Genomic DNA, 16,503 nt, shown 5'->3' with positions numbered 1-16,503 from the left:
TAGATATATAGTGCTTACCACACCCAAGCTTTCCTCTAAACCCTTCACTGAAAGGCTGAGACCTTGCATAAAACCTGGTGCAAGTGACTCAAAAGGAACTTTGCTGGTAAAAGAGAGGGGCTCATGAGACATTGCTTTTTAATTAAGTAGGTTCTTTCATTATTAATGTGCAATCCTTCTTCTTGGGGGATAAGCTTAAGGCAGGCCTCATCCTGGGTTTCCACGCAGCTCTTCAGCCCGTCCTCCTCCTAAAAAACAAAAGTACAAACAAAGCCAGTGATGTAATCCATTCTTCCCTTCCTCCCCTCTGCAACTGCTCCTGTGTCCACACAGCGGTGATACCTCACCCCTCTCTCCCAGGCCCCCCTCGCTCCAGGGCGCACATACGTAACCATGAGTGTATGGCAATGCATTGTTAAGAGAGTGAATAGGGTTTCCCTGGTGGCGCAGTGGTTGAGAGTCTGCCTGCCAATGCAGGGGACACGGGTTCCAGCCCTGGTCTGGGAAGATCCCACATGCCGTGGAGCAACTAGGCCCGTGTGCCACACCTACTGAGCCTGCGCGTCTGGAGCCTGTGCTCCGCAACAAGAGAGGCCGCGACAGTGAGAGGCCCGCGCACCGCGATGAAGAGTGGCCCCCGCTTGCCGCAACTAGGGAAAGCCCTCGCACAGAAACAAAGACCCAACACAGCCAAAAAAAATTAATTACTTAATTAATTAAAAAAAAAAAAGAGAGTGAATAGCTTTTGAAATAATTTCTTAATGCTTTCTCCGAATATAGGTGATGTGGGTTACATGGGAATTTGGCTTATCCAGGCTGGTCTTTGCCTCCTTCCACACAGATCCCCAAGCTTTGTTCTGTGGCTACATCACAGGCAAACGGAGAGGGGCAAAGGATTAGGTGCTTAAACCAGGAGCATCTCTAGCCTGGCGTGAACTGGCTTCAGATTTGCCAAACGGAGCATTTGGAAAGTTTGGCTTCATTACATCCATCAAATCAGGACCAGGGAAAGCTCAGGACAATTTTAGGATTGGAGAAATTAGGTTTCAAACAACCATTACTACTTTTTGACATGTCCTTGGTTTTTTAGGCAGAATCCCAAGTGTTTTCCATCAATGCCTTCTTCACCTCCACGGCCTTCAGACCACCTGTCTGGTCCCTTTTTCTTGATTTGCCCAGACCCATGGTAGAGCTTCTCCCACCTCTGAGCTGCTCAGATCCAGACATCTTGTTCAGCTCACTTCAAAGAAAAATCCATCCAAGATCAAATCTCTTCTCTCTCCAGAACAGCCTCTAATGCTAACGGGGGACAAAGCCCAGCTTCTCCCTCCCCAGGCTTGGTGGGGAGGGGGTGTACCCTTGCTTCCCCAACCTGCCCCCAGCTCCAGCCAGGCTTCTGGAAAGAGAATGGGCCACTTGTCCTCAAGCTTCTCATTTCACCTGTCACAACGGGGAGACGAACAGGGCTGCTAGGGGTCCCCCAAGGAGTTCCATATCGGTAGGGCCAGGCTCAGGTCTTTCACAAACAGGCCGTTCCCGGGGCTTCAGATCTCAGGATGGGGAGATTAGCAAGGGTCTGGGGCCAGGCAGCCCCCGGACTCTCCCTTTCCCTCTCCGGCTGCTCATCTTCAGAACCAAGTGGCTGCATCTCCTAGGGAGCTGCCTCTTACCCTGCCTTCAGGGGGCAGAGAGGAGTGAGGGAGGGGGCACTGCTGGCGGAATTGCTCCCAGATTGGCATTGCACTTAGGGCTCAGTCCACAGAGAATTCAGAGAGAGCGCCCCCCTTTGCTAGTTCCAGAGATGACACACAGAAGAACGCTGCATCCTTTTACTGCTCTGTTTCTCCCATGCTCTCTTCTCCCTGCCCCACACAGAATAATAATGCATCACAGAATTTCAGGACTGGACCATCCTGTGGCAGCCTTTAGCCAACCGACTGTCCTCATGTTACATAGGAGAAAACAATCATGGACAGGGTCACAGTGGCTCATCCATGGCCACGCACTGGAAAGTGTCAGGACAAGGATGGGAACGAGGCATTTCTCACCTCTTCCTCCTTTTCTCAATTCCAGTGGTTCCTAACCTTCGGTCGCGAGTGCACCACTTCCATCATTTTTGGCGTAGCTGCAAACACCTGTGCTATTACTTAATACTTGCTCTCTAGCCAGACCCATTTTTTACTTAAGGGTAGTGACTTTAAAAGGAGACTATATCACTGATGCCAATGGAAAAGCAACATGATTTGCTTTCAATATTGGAGACCGAAGGGCAATGTTGGGAAAGTAGCCAGATACTGTGATCTGCGAGGCTCTCATTCCAAGACCTAGTTGTTTGGGGTTAGAATGGCAGCTAAGGGCTTGAGAAGAGCCCAGGAGAGCCTAGCACCTGCCTGAGACTTCTCCCTGAAGGGAAAGTGAAGAGTCAGATGGAGGCAACCTTCCTGAAGACCAGCCATGCCTCCTCACACACCAGAAACCTGCTCCCTGACCCCTGGGATGTATGTTCCCCACAAGGAACCGCTGTGCTGGATGGGGGCACCTTCAGAAGGGGCAGGGGCACCTCTTCCCTGGCTGTCTTCCCTTCTCAGGGTGGGGCTCTGCAGATGCAGAAAGCAGACACAATATACCTTACACTTTTCAGAAAGTATGGCAGTGATGCCTGTAGAGGAAGAGATTTTTTTGGTGTCAGTTTCGCTGTCGGCTGGTGCAGTTTCTCCCAACTTTCTGGTTGGGAAGCAGGGTCATTGGAGGGCGATTATGACAGTCCTTGGACTTGAGACATAGCTAAGTGATCTTCTGCGCCCTGGACATCCTCCCCCTCCCCCTTATTGCCGTCCCCGTAAGTCACAGCCTGGCCCACATCACTCTCTGTCAGCCGGTGGTGACAGGAATACATAGGCTTCCTTCCTCTGTGGGAATATCCGACAGCTCTCCCTGTATGACCCGAGACTCAGGGGTCCAGGGGAAGTGGGGTTCGTTTCAAGCACAGCCTGGAGATTCCTATCCTTCCACCACCCCCCATCTTAGTATTATCACAACAAGTAACGACCCAGATGGCAAACAATTCTTTTTTTTTAAACTGAAGTATAGTTAATTTACAATATTGTGTTAGTTTCAGGTGTACAGCAAAGGGATTCAGTTATACATATGCATATATATATTCTTTTTCAGATTCTTTTCCATTACAGGTTATTACAAGATATTGAGTATACAGTAGCGCTATACAGTAGGTCCTTGTTGTTCACCTATTTTATATATAGTAGTGTGTATATGTTAATCCCAAACTCTTAATTTATCTCCCCGCCTTCCCGCTATCCCCTTTGGGAACCACAAGTCTGTCTTCTAAGTCTGGCAAACAATTCTTAATCACCTGCCACTGTGCCAGGTGTGGGATCACAGAAATAAATAATACATCACAAGGCACCATGTCTGCCCTCAGGGCAGCTTTGTGTAGTGGAGACAAATGTCATTCATATAAAAAGGTAGCAAGGACATGCATGCCACGTACACACTGATGGCTGGTCTGATGAATGTTCTGGAAGCCTGCAGGAGGATTGAGGCCTGGGGCTTGAGGGGGCTGGGGGAGCTTAGCGGAGAAGGTAGGATTTTTGCAGCACTTCCTTCTCCCTATTGTCCTCTGGTCCTCCTCCCGCACCTTCTCAACCTCTTCCAGAATGGGTGCAAAGTCTGCAGTGGCGGAGGCAGGGAGGCTGGCTCTCACCCCTGGGCGTGGGCTGCACAGGCTGACCAGGTGGATGGCGCCCACGCGGCTGCCCGCGAGGTCCTTGAAGACAGATTTACCAGTTGCCGAATTCTTCTTGTAGCCCACTCTCCTCCGTGTGGCCCTGCACAGCAGCTCTGAGGACTAGTTGGGGGCGGGGGGAGAGGGCTCCAAAGAGGTGGGGGAAAGGGCATCACTCAGAACTGCAGGGACCGCAGGATGCCTCAGGCACATCCCACCCTCCCAGTCTCTGAGCACAGATTCCGCCTCTGCCCCCGCAGACCCCTCAGACCAGAGGGAGAAGCCGCTGACACAGGGGAGGTTTTCACTCCCGTAAGTGCGCTCCGCTGACCTCATGCCCTGCAGTGCCTGCCAGGCTGGCTGGGAATCAGAAGTGGATGCCAGCTCGGCCACTGAGCCTCCATTTCCTCCTCTGCCTCCTTCTCCAGCTTTTTATGAAGATCTCGATTCCAGACATGGAAGGAAAATGAGAGTAGGAGGCAAGAGGAGGGAGGGAGAGATAGAGACAGAGATGGACAGAAGGGGAAGGATAAAAAATAGTGGGAAAGTGATGGTGTTACAGTGAAGACTGAAAAGTGGAAAGTCAGGGAAAAGGCAGGCAGATTCGTGTGTTAAACATCAAGGGAGCCCCAAGCCGGTCCCTTTTGCCTCCGTGTGTTTCGGTGGGGCTGTGTCTGCCCTATCCAAGCTTGACACTGTCCATCCTGATCAATACACATTAACCAAGGAGAGTCTCTGCCAGCCACTGTACCTGGCAAACACAGGGGCTCCAGGAGTGCATCTGGCCTTAGACAGGCATAAGCTTACACAGGTTTAGGAAAAGAATGCAAAAATCAGATATACAGAACTAAGCAAAAAAAAAAACATATTTGTTTAGACTGAGAAAAGAAATCACAGCAAATTAAACGTTTTAAAAAGCTGACATCTACAACAGACCTCCTGATCGGGAAACTAACAATATTTTTATTAACATTTCCCCCTACATTCTCTTCCATCACCTCTTTACATGGTGACAACTTTGTGAAATCATTTTCTGTGGAGGGAAAGGAAAAACAATTCAGTCTTCCTCCAGCACAGTTGATTGTGATTTTTTAAAAAACAAATTTAATGTGCATTCAGTCTCAGACCTCGTTTAACTCCGCCCCTCACATCACTGAAACCCTGATGACAAGCCCTCTGTTTCCACTCTGCTTCCGTCCCTCCGCCCACTTTACAAGCCACGGAGGTGGGTGAGACAGAAGGACCCCCTCAGGATTTGACAGGTGCATCACTCTTACCAGAACAAGACCTTCTCTCCCTGCCCACCCTGAGGGGCTTTGGAGATAGGAGAAAGGGCAGAATCACCCTTGTTCTCCTGATGAGACCCATGAAAGGAGGGGTAACTGGAGTTTGAGATCCCAAATGAAGGAAAGACGGATGCTAATGAACAACGAATTCCACTGTCTTCAGCCAATCAGCACATGTTTGTTAATTATGAAATATCCTGCAGCCCCTGTTCCATGCCAGGCACTGTACTTCGCTCTGGGAAACAGCAGCAAACAACACAGGAAAGACCCTCCATCCTGGGGATCCCCATTTTGCTCTCCATGGGTTGGATGACAGGCAGGTGCATGACGGTTTTGTCCCCCAAGCACCCTTTTAGTACAAGGTCACCAGGTCCTCCCAATCACCACCACTCTGGCCAGTGGACATGGTGGGGGGAACTTCCCTCTGTCCTCATCACGTTGCCTACCTCTCCTCCCACCACTGCCCCAGTGTCTCGTAGATTAAATGAAAAAAAAAAAAATTCCCAGGATATTTGGCCAAGTTTGCTTTCCCAGAATGGGCAGTCACCCGCTGCTACCATCATCCTATTTTGGGGGTCTGACATAGATGGGACTTTTCTATTTACTGTTGAAAAGCTGCACAAATTTATATGGAACAAAGCATAGAAAAATGAAAACGATACATTGCATAGTAATCTAAATTAATCCTAGTCTGTATGATAGAGGATGGAAAATTTTGGTGCCATAATTTCTCTCTTCATGGTGATAGACTTAAATCAGTTGAAATGTATTTCTGTAGCACAGTTTAAGCTTCAATAAAAGTTTGCTTAATTCATTGTCTAGTGACATTCAAAAGAAAAGGGTCAGAGAAGATAAAACCCAGCGTGGGTTGAAGTTTTAAGGGGAGATTCATATTATTCCTTTTGGACAGAGGATTGTTCTCATGCCTGCTTTTTCCCATATCATCTCGTCCTCTCTCTGCCATCTTTCAATTCATTTCTATAAATCCCTCTTCCTCCGAGAAGCCTTCTGGGACTAACATGCAAGAAGAGGCATCCTCTGACTCCACTGTGAGGTCCATCCCCTGAGCCTCCATCAGCCTCTTCAGGCTGTGCTGGGCTCTCAGACAGTGAGCAGGCAGGGCAGGCACCACAGCCCCCTTCACGTTGGACTGTTCCCCCTGCAGTTCCAAATCACACAAAGAATGACACCAGGACATGAAGCATCGGTTCTAAATTTGGGGGATGACTCTAAAAAATTGAAATTATTATTGTTACCTGCAAGAGAAGCACCCGTCATCTTCCTTTCCCTTGAGGCTGAGGTCGGCCTGGGGTCCGTTAGGAAAGAGTGAAGTTCCTCTGTCGCCTGGTCCCTCCGATGGCTTACTGTTTAGGTCCCTCAGTTCAAGACAGACTCGGGGCAACTAGGACACATCTTGTAGGTTAATTTGTAGAACAAATTTCTACCTGACATCTTAGGATAGCTTTTTTTTAGAAACTGATACTCCTTTTGCTGTGAATAAGTAGGCCTCCGTGTTATGTTTTTAATTTTAAAATTTGTCTTTTGTTCATTGTAGAAATTCTGGAAAATTCTCCAAAGCACAAATACACATAAACACCTTCCATAATGCCACTAGCTGAGATAAGGACTGTTTGTGTGTTGACCCACATTCTGCCACTTTTCCCTATGCACGCGTGTGTCCCCTCAACCCCAAGTCCCCTCAGCGTAGACCTTCTCGTCCTGTTGTGCCTCTCTCCACACAGGAAGTGTAGATATAAGCTACAAAATTGAGATGATATTTTAGGCAGCATATTGCAACCTGCATTTCTTGCCTAATAGTGTGTCACGGTCAAATCCCTCCTGTTATAGTGAGATTCACTTGGAACAGGATTGTTCTGACCACATAGTGTGTATTTCATCACACAGGGGGTACCACAACTGAATTAACCATCCCCCCTGGTTGTTCCTTTAGGTGGCTCTCAGTGTGGCAATATCACCAATGTTACAATATCACCACAATATTCACATCATTGTGAACATCTTTGATCATTTTCTTCCAAGCCGTCCCTAGAAGTAAAATTCCTGGGCCAAAAGGAATAGGCATCTTTACAGCTTCACACACACATTGCAAAGCTCCAACAGGCCCCATTCAAGAGGGGCAGTGAAATCAAGACAGCTCTGGACACTCGAGGCGGAGGTTGGGGGCGGAGCAGCCCTGATGATGACAGGCGTTTCCTACCAGGTGGCCAGTGCCAAAGAGGGCCCCGAGCTCACTGGGAAGGTGGAGCAGAGATGCTCAATAGAGCTGTCCAGTACATCCCCCAAGAAAGGGGGGGACGGGGGGTAATGGCTTGAGCCTTAGAGCTCAGACATTCCATATGCTGGGCAGGACCTTGGGAAATATGGCCCGAAGGTGTTGTCACACACACATCACCGCTGCCAACCCTATTGATCAGAGCTTCAGTGATACTGCCCTCTGGTCCCGAGAGGTCAGAAGATCCGAATCTTCTCTCCATAGCTTTGTCTACTTCTCTTGTATCCCCGCTCCCTGTGTGTACTCCAGGGGTCAGTTTGAGGAAGGCATAGCTCTGTCAACTTTCAAGCTGTCTTGTGTCTACTTGATTCATGGATCCAACAGCAAGTGTCGGACAGGCTCTACTGTGTGCCAGGCACTGTGCAAGGTCTGAGGGTTGGAAGATGAATAAGACACGCCCCTCCCGTGTATTTTAGTCTACTGAGAGATGCCAATAGGTAAACTGTTTTACAGATCATGAAAATATAGTTGGTAATTTCTGTTTCTTTCACTCACATATTCTTAGAGTAACACCTGGCAAATCGTGGGGACTTGAAAATATTTGATGAATACTTGAATGACTCAAATGCATTTAAAGGATAGGGTTGTATGCCTGAAGTACAGGATCACCTAGGGGTACTGTTTTTAAAGTTTTATTTTGAGATATAATTTATGTGTTATAAAACGTACTCATTTTTAGTGTAGAGTTCACTAGTTTTTAGTATATTCACAAAGTTGTGCAGCCATCACCACAATCTAATTTTAGAACATTTCCATCACTCCCAAAAGAGACCTCAGGCTTATTTGCGGGCACCCCCAATTTCCCAATCTTCCCAGCCCCCAGTCCTAGGCAACCGCTAATTTACTTTCTATGTCTGTAGATTTGCCTGTTCTGGATAATTCATCTAAAGGGAACCATGCAATGTGTAATGTTTGAGTCTGGCATTTTTCACTTGAGCATAATGCTTTTGAAGTTCATCTGTGTTGTTGCATGGATCAGTACTTTATTCCTTTTAATTGCAGAATAATATCCCATTGTGTAGATAGACCCCATTTTGTTCATCAGTTGATGAACATTTGGGTTGTTTCTACTTTTTGGTTATTCTGAATGATGCTGCTGGGAACATGTGTGTACAGTCTCTGTGTGGACATATGTTTCCATTTCTCTTGGGGAGGACTGGCGTTGCTGTGTCATACAGGGTACTATGTGAGCAAGGCTTTAAAGAGGCATTTACAGATGGGAGACTTGGCTCAGCTGGTCCGAGCTAGGGTCTGTCTGAGGCTCAGAAGCAGACACTCAAGCATGGCTCTCCGGGGACCCTTCCTAACTGGGGCAAAGCCTGAGGCTCTATCTTCTTTTTTTCCAGAATTCTCTTTAACCTGCACATTGCCCTTCAGTGAATTTTTCTTTTCAAGGCTGATCTATGCTTTCCCTTTTTTACAGGGAGTCGGGGTGGTGGAGGGTTTTCCCATACTTCTCTATTCTTAAAATAACATTATTATGTTTCCTTAATATTGTACTAATGGAATATAGGTTTATCATAGAAATATCAGGTTCCACAATCTAAATTTTAAACAGAAACTAAGAAAAGTAAAATGACCTAAAATGTCACCACCCAGATCTAATCACAATTAATATTTTGGTGTGTATTCTTTCATAGATAGATAGAGCTATATAGATCATTCTCTACATAGATAGATATAGGTGTAGATAGATATTGATATTAATGTATAGATTTATGTTGTATATGCTATTTTGATACCTAGTTTTTCACCTAATATATCCTATCTTTTGTCTTTACATATTTTTATATTTAATGATTGTATACTTTTCCATAGCCACAATGAGCCTTAATTTATTTAACTCAATTCTTATCACTGAGCATGCAATTTGTTCCAAAAATTTTTTGCAGTTATTAAAGAATGTTGCAGTGAATTCAACGTAATTAATTCTATACATATTAATCAGTATTTTTATAGGACATATGAAAATGTTATCTGAAAGAATGTTTAGAGGCCTTTGGTTGATATTGACAATTGAAAGTTTAATCCAGTTGACACTTCTACCAGCCATGTGTGAGAGAGTTTAGTTCCTTGCATTTCCACTAAAACTGTCGCCATAAAAAACAAACCCCAAATTTACCAACAGGCAGAAAATGGCATCTTTTGAAGTTAAGCTATATTCTTTGATAACTAATGAGGATGATGACTTTTCACATATTCACAGGCTATTTAAATTTCCTCTCTGGAGCCCCTGTGCCTTCTACGGAAGCATCACAGGTCTTCCTTCCCATGGCCTCACCTGCCCCCTGCCCAGCAGACACATTCAGAAACTCTTCCCCCTCCCTCACACCTTGGGCAGAAAGCGAAGGGGATGCCAGGTGGCCCCTGCCCCACCTGCTGCCGCAGTACGACCCTGAAGCCCACTCCCATGGCATAGGAAATATCTCCTGCTGCCCACAGGCTGCCTGGTACCCACCAAGGTTGACTCTACTGACATCTAAACCACAAACCAGTGGGACTGAGTTTTACAACAGGATGAAAGTGCAGGCTTCTGGAACCCCATGTTTTGGCACCAGCATCCTTTATCGGAAGGGCCAGTCTGTGGGTGGTGGAGCTCAGCTGTTCTTCTTTCCCTTTAGAGTCAGAGCAAAGGAAGTGAGATCAAATTATAATAGAAGGGATGCCAGTTAGACAAAAGAAGAGACTTGTTGCCAAAGAAGCTTGCACAGCACTGCACCTAAGGAAATCTTTGATGAGGGTGAGTTATCTGTGGGTTAATTGGATCCCTGCCTGGCAGTAGAGGATGGGCCTTAGCCTGATCCTAAGGTGATAAGCTCTGGCTTAGCTCATGACCACCCTGGTTTCCTGCATGCTTTCCACCACCTGACAGCTTGTGGATCTTTCTTGGAACATTGACTTTAGAGATGCGGCCCCTTTGGGTCTCTCTGCCCCATCTTAGAATAAGCAATATAATCAGAGGTTTTGGTTTCTCGAATCCAAGAAACAGAAGCAAAGGGAATATATATCATTAAAGGCTAACTCTTTGTCAGGGTCTGGGCTCAGGTGCTTTAAAGGCTATCTAAAATCTTTATGATAGCGGATGAGGCACAGAGAGGGAAAACTAGCCCAAGGTTTCATATTACATGACAGAGCTGGATCCACACCCAGACATGTTTTGGCCCCAACATTCCTTTCTGTTGAACCATATTACTGAGGAAGTAATTTTAGTGCTGGAGGTGAGGGTATTTAATGGTATAAACTCCATTTACATTGTACAATTAGCAGACAATTGCCTTGGCCATCTTACTCTTCCTAGGGTCAAGTATTTTCCTGATCCAGGTGGAGCGGGCCTGGCATGGGTCTCCTGAGGCTGGACTTCTTCTTGGTCCCATTGTTTTTTGGTTTCTCAGCCCTAAATATCCTCTATGTTTATTCTTTTACTTACATTAACATGATGGTAGGTACTAGGCAAGGGTGGGAAACACAGATGGGGAATAAAAGATAGGAAGTCAAATCCCAACCCCACAACTCACTAGCTGGGTGGCTTTGGGCTACTTAGTCAATTTCTCTGTGTCTCCATTTCTTCATCCATAAAATGGGGGCAAAAATAGCATCTTTCTCACACTATGGGTGTAAATATTAAATAATTAATAGGTTCAAGTATTTAGAATAAGAGTTGGTATAATAAGTCTAAAGTAATGCTAGCTTTCATTATTTAGGTGGAAATCAAGACTTGTATACTTGGGAAAAAAACAGTATGCCTCAATTCGCCTTCCCTCCCTCCCTCCCTTCCTCCTTCCCTCTCTTCCTTCCTTCCTTCTTTCCTTCCTTCCTCCCTTCCTTCCTTTCTTCTTTTTTTTCCTCAATAAACATTTATTGAAAGCTCTCTACGTGCCAGACACTATGTTAGGCATTGCAATACATGCATTGATTTCATTATATTCTAACCCTGGTGCTATCTGTTCTTTCCTGCTAGAGACAGACAGGGCTAGTGGACCTGTGTGAATCCCTAGCAGCTCTTTGCTAAAAATCTGAAGACATGAAGAGAGAAGAATTAACCAGAATGCCATAAATATAAGGAATCTGAGGTACTGTCTAATCTGAACATCTCCCGTCCTCACAGGTGAGGAAACTGCACCATCAGATGATACCTGACTTCAGGATGCCCCTCAGCCAATTAACTGGAGACTCAGGACTCAATCTGTGCTTCCGGGTATCTCATCATCTCTTTCCATAGATGCTCCTACTTTTTCTACTTGATAACCTGGACAGATGCCACAGGGAGTGAGGCATCGATGGGCCACCTGGTCCCGGCCCTTGTGCACTCCATCGCATGCCAGCCGTGTTTCTGCCCAGGCTTTCTTCCCTTCTTACACGACTGTGCTCACTAATCATGCTGCGGGGTGGGGGAGGCGTGCCTTGTAGCTGGTACCAAAATCCAACCCCAACCATCACATCTGGTTTGCAGGTGTCCCTGTGACTTCAGAGATGCTGCCTTGCATGGGAGTGGAGACCTCTGTCAAGTGGCCCCAGCTGTCCTCTGAGATGCCAGGCATCTGGGACTAATGAGAAAGGCCTGGTCTCCACCTTCAGCCCGCCCTCCCTGTGCTCCTGCTGCCCCTCACTCTCTGTGGTCTGCCGACCACCAGACACACCTAAAGCCATTTTCCTGGAAACCTTTCCCAGCTCTGATACTTATTGGCTGAGCGAACTCAGCAGTCATTAGCCTCTCTGGGTCTCTGTGCTCATTTGCCGGATGAGCAAATTAACTGGATAGAGGCTTCCCCCATCCCTCCCAGCTTTGGGATAATGTGAGGTTTGTCTTCTTAGTAATCAGCACACAGCCGGGTATGTGTTAACTGCTGACCATGTGTCCAGTGCTCTGCTAGGGAACATCTGCAGAGCTTCCCACTGTGTTTCATAGAGTTTCTCACATATAAAGTGATTGTACAGCTCACCAGGATACACGATGAGGCCTCTGCAGCCAGACCCTGCTCAGCGGCCACAGGAGCCATCTGGGGACATCTGGTAAACCATCATCTCACAGCAGACAGGAGATGCTGTGACAGTCCAGAGGTTCCCTGTGCTGTCCTTGTCATCCAGGGGTTTACAGTCTCACCGGGGATGTGTGACACTCAAAACATCACTGAAAAGCTAACACTGCACTCTGGTTAGACCAGAGGGTCACAGTAACTCAGGGAAGGGGGTGATGGGTGAGGTAAAGGCGTCTGGGGGGCTTCCCAGAGGACTGGTACTGCTCAGAAGTGGCCAAGTTGGATTTCGTCAAATCAACACAAGAGGCAGAAAGCACGGAGGACAGAGCCCTGTGGAGGGTCAGAGCCCTGGATTCTGGTTCTGACGCCACATCTGAATCACTCTTCGGCAAGTAGGTTCCGTCAGCCCCGGGGCCTCTCTTCCGTTGTCTCCCAGTGGTGCCGGTGGGCCCCTCCCAGGGGACCTCCCAGACTGCCGTGAGGTTCAAACAAGAGGCTGAAAGTACAGATCAGGACTGAGGGGCCAGGTCAATGTCAAGGATGCTTAGTAGCCGTGGATCAGGGCAGCCAGTGGAAACTTCGTGATCAGAGAGCACTTTCCCCAGTTGGTTTATTAACGGTGTCAAATGCTCAGAAGGATGCCTCGTCCTAGGAGGGATTTACAAAGAGTTATTGAACGAAAGAAAAAGGGTGACTTGATCGACCTTCAGGACTGACTAGGACTTGGAAACTGGTGCGAGCAGCCACTCCCCACATGGATTGGGATGAGGTTATGAGGGGCCATGAGGCCAGCAGTTAAGCAAGAAATAACACAGCAATCCCACTCCTGGGCATATATCTGGAGAAAACCATAATTTGAAAAGGTACATGCACCCCAATGTTCATTGAAACACTATTTACAATAGCCAGGACATGGAAGCAACTTAAATGTCCATCAACTGACAAATGGATAAAGAAGATGTGGTACATATATACAATGGAATACTACTCAGCCATAAAAAAGAATGGAATGATGCCATTTGCAGCAACATGGATGGACCTAGAGATTGCCATACTAAGTGAAGTAAGTTAGACAGAGAGAGACAAATATCATGTCTTTCAACTATATGTGGAATCTTAAAAAAGGGTACAAATGAACTTATCTACAAAACAGAAATCGAGTTACAGATGTAGAAAACAAAATTATGGTTTCCAGGGGGTAAGTGGGGGGAAGGATAAATTGGGAGACTGGGATTGACATACACACTACTATATATAAAATGGATAACTAATAAGGACCTACTGTATAGCACAGGGAACTCTACTCAATACTCTGTAATGACCTATATGGGAAAAGAATCTATAGAAGAGTGGATATATGTATATGTATAACTGATTCACTTTGCTGTACCACAGAAAGTAACACAACATTGTAAATCAACTCCAATAAAAATTAAAAAAAGAAAAAGAAATAACACACAGGGTGAGGCTAATGCAAAGGTAAACAGACGGCTATGAAAGACCATGGAAGCACCAGCTCCCCAGGACACATCCTCAGGTTTCCTGGGGGAGGAGCTTGGGGCTGAAAGAAGCAGAAGCTATGAGCTGAGGGAGAGGGAGGGGGTGAGTGCACGTAGCTCCTTTGAATCTCTGTATTTCATAAACAAAACCAGATCCTTCAGGGACCATCTCTCTGGATGAGTGGCCTCAGTCCAGCAGGGAATCCTGTGCTTTCCTTGATGACAACCTGCTTCAGCCACTGGCTCTCCAGGGGGCCCAGAAGCTCAATCCCCACCCACCTTCCAGAAACCTGATCGCTGACCCCGACCTCAAGGGAGACTGTGGTGGGCAGGCACTTAGAGACCTGGTGTTCTCAGGTGGCCCAGGGAACCCAGCAGGTATATGGAAGAAGAGATTTTCACTTGGATGCAATTTAGAACTTTATTTTCCTAGGAGTTTTTGATTCTGTTCCTTTCTTCTTTGGCTTGAGGTTGCAGTAAAACACAAGATCAACTGGAATAAGTACCAGACTGGCTGTGAGTTCAGTGGGAACAAGAGAGGGGGATTTAGAGCCGAGACTGAGAGGCGGTGCATGAGAAGCAGGTGTCTGCTGGCTTTGCAGGCTGGTTCCTCTCCTCTGTGAACCTGCCTCACCTCGGTCTCGCTTCTGCATCTCCTCCCGCTCCCCCCGTTCCTCCCAAATCAGTGATGGAGGATTGCGCCTCCCCCGAGGATGCTGTGCTCCACAGAGCAGGACCCTGTTCATTGCTCTTCCCAAGCCGTCCATCGAAGCCACCAAGGTTGTGCCCCAAATGAGCCTCTTTCCAGGGACCCATGAAAGGACTCCAGGCCTGATCTGTATTGAGAAGGGCTTGACTTTGCCTACGAGCACCTGCTCTCACCTCAGAGAGCAGGTCTGGGCTTCCTGAGAACCTACAAAAGCTATAGGGAGTCTCCATTGACATGGGGTTGGGAAAAGTGACAGACAAAGGGACATGTGGGTTTCCCGAGGGAAGAGAGGGGAAGGGAATATTGGATGTTTAGAAACTATCAGATACCCACTCTTCCTGCTCTTTGTACGTCCTCACAACTGTGGAAGGTCAGTATCATTCCTTCCATTGTACAGATGAGAAAACTGAGGCTCAGAGAGGTCAATGGACTTTCCCAGGACCCCACAGCTGTCAGCAGCAGCAGAGTTTCGCCTCCAGGGCTGTCTGCGTCCAAAGCCTCTGTTCTTTCTGCTCTCCTGGGAGAAGGACAGACAAGGAACCAGAGCTCACAGCCATCCCGGTGCCATGTATGGTACCCCAAGGTGACACCCCCCCATACGGGACAGGGTTCAGGGTGTCACCCCACGGACCCAAAGAATGGTCTTCAACCAAAGCCAGAGCTGCACTGGGGTTCTGCACCCTTCACCCTCAAGGAAAGTACAGAATCCCAATGAAGTTTCCGAGAAGACTTCTTGTAAAAATGATGAAAAGATTGATACAACTAAGAACTGAGGGCCAAAGGGAAATAATGTGGGAATGCTGGCTGGGAAAATGGGCTGGCTGCCGTTACACAGCCTGTGAGCTTTTGAGGAGCCCTTTGAGCAGAGTAAACGGTTCGTGGCGTCCAGCGGAAGCAAGCCAAGGCTAAGAAACGCCAATTCAGCTCCCGCCCTGGGAGGCCTGTGAAATCAAGTAGTCCAGTTCCAGGGAATCTAGCTGGAGGCAGTGTATATATTTTAAAAAATGACTTCTTAAGTCTCTTTTCAAGCCTCAAGCCTGGAATTGTGGAATTCTGAGAAGCACATTCGAGAGCAGACGGGGGCCAGGGGGAGATGGATTTAGCTGCCCAGTTCGTATGGAATGAAGTTGCTATGGGTTCTTCTAATGACATCAGGTGCCCAGACGTGACAGTAATAAATGGAGAGGAGTATTTATGTAAACAAAAGAGATATGAATAGAAGGGAGAGAGTAAACTAAATATAAACTCTCGGTTCAAAGTCACAGAGAGAACAGCCAGCGCTATTTTCAGAGGGGGGTGTGTAAGTGCATGGGGGGCTGCTATTTATAGACAGGAGGTGGTATGTAAACTCTGATGGTGGCCGGCTGCTTTGGATGGTGGGCTGTCCAACTCAAGCTGAAGTGGCCTATTGTTTGCTCTACCCCACAGGGAAGAAAGCAAGAGAGAAAGAAAGGAACAAGTACAGTTTTCCTCTCGTGCACGCACGCCTGTCTGTATGGTATGCATCTCATCCCTCACGCCTCTGCCTCTGTCTTCTGGACCATCACTTCCTACATCCCGTGCATTCTTGAAGGCTCAGCCAGGCAGTCTTCTGCGTGAGGTCACCTTCAGGACCCCGATGCCCACCCATGCGTTTCATCTGCTTTTTAAGACAATGGGCACACGCACAGTTTACGTATTTTCCTTTGGCCACTCTTCTTCCTCTCTGACTGTGCTGTGGGTTCGCTGAGGGCAAGGCTGGGCTTCCGTCAGTAAGCTAAGCACATAGTAGATGCTCCAGTTTGATTTGTTCACTCAGTTAATCACGGATCCAAAGGACGTGTGAACTTGAATTCATATGCAGGAAAGGGATTTGTCAGACACAGGGAGACGGGGCCGAGCTTGAGGTCTTGTTCAGATGCAGGGGGATGACAGCGATCACCTGAAATCCCGCCCCGCCCTGTCAGGACTTTGCCCATCTTTCAGGGGAGGTCTCAGGATGACTGGGTTATGAATTTG

Source organism: Eubalaena glacialis, chromosome 11, assembly GCF_028564815.1.
Source record: "Eubalaena glacialis isolate mEubGla1 chromosome 11, mEubGla1.1.hap2.+ XY, whole genome shotgun sequence".
In the NCBI taxonomy this organism is placed as follows: domain Eukaryota; kingdom Metazoa; phylum Chordata; class Mammalia; order Artiodactyla; family Balaenidae; genus Eubalaena; species Eubalaena glacialis.
The sequence above is the reverse complement of the archived record's forward strand: the minus strand, read 5'-3'. Positions refer to the sequence as shown.